This window comes from Carlito syrichta, unplaced genomic scaffold (assembly GCF_000164805.1).
Source record: "Carlito syrichta isolate Samal-C Ts95f unplaced genomic scaffold, Tarsius_syrichta-2.0.1 Scaffold304601, whole genome shotgun sequence".
Classification (NCBI taxonomy): Eukaryota; Metazoa; Chordata; class Mammalia; order Primates; family Tarsiidae; genus Carlito; species Carlito syrichta.
This window is the reverse complement of record NW_007248697.1, coordinates 1,415,051-1,416,056: the sequence shown is the minus strand read 5'-3', so window position 1 is coordinate 1,416,056 and position 1,006 is coordinate 1,415,051.

Sequence of the window (1,006 nt, the reverse complement as noted above, 5' to 3'; positions counted from 1 at the left end):
GCTCAGTTGCTCTGGCACCATTGGATGAGAAGCCCATCTTTTCTCCACTGAACATGTTGTAAAATGTTGTACACCTTTTTCAAATACCAGTTGAGCATATTTGCGTGGTCTATTTCTGGGCTATCTGTTGATTCATTATGCTGTGTGTCTACCCCTTGACCAATATCATGTAGTCTTGATTGATGTAACTGTGCAACAAATTTTGAAATCAGGTAGACTAATTTCCTCCTTTTATCATGTAAGTTTTAAAATAAACTTGTCTATATATACTGAAAGACTAACTGGGTTTGATAGGAATTATATGAAACTTGTCTATCAATTTGGGGAGAATGGATATTTTTACTATGCTGAGTCTTCCAAACCATGAACATATGTCTTTCCATTTAGTGATTATAAATTTTATTTTATTTTTATTTGTGTTCATATATTCACTGCTAGCCTACAGAAATAAAATTATTTGTCTGCTTATTTTGAATCTTGTGATCTTGCTGAACCCAGTGTAGTTCTAAGAGCTTTTTGTGTGTTTTTTTATATAGTCACGTTGTCTGCAAATAGGCAGTATTATTTCTCCTTTTCCTATAAATATTACTTCTATTTTCTCTCTCTCTTTCTCTCTCTCTCTCTCTCTCTCTTTGCCTTGTTTCATTGCCTGGAAATTCTAGTGCTATGCTGAATAAGAGTGGTGCAAACCGACAGATTTTCTTTATTTCAATTTTAAGGAGAGAGCATTTAACCTTTAACCCTTAAATATCATGTTAGCTATAGTTTTTTTTGTAGATTTTTTAATCAGGTTGAGGAAATTGCCTTTTATTTATATTTTTCTAAAGTTTTTAATCATGAATATCTTTTTAAATGATTAATATGATCATATGATTTTTCTTCTTTAACTGTTAATGTAATCGATTAGATTGATTTTCAAATGTTGAACCACCTTGAATCCCTGGATTAAACTCCCCTCGGTCATCATATATATATATATATATATATATATATATATTTTTTTTTG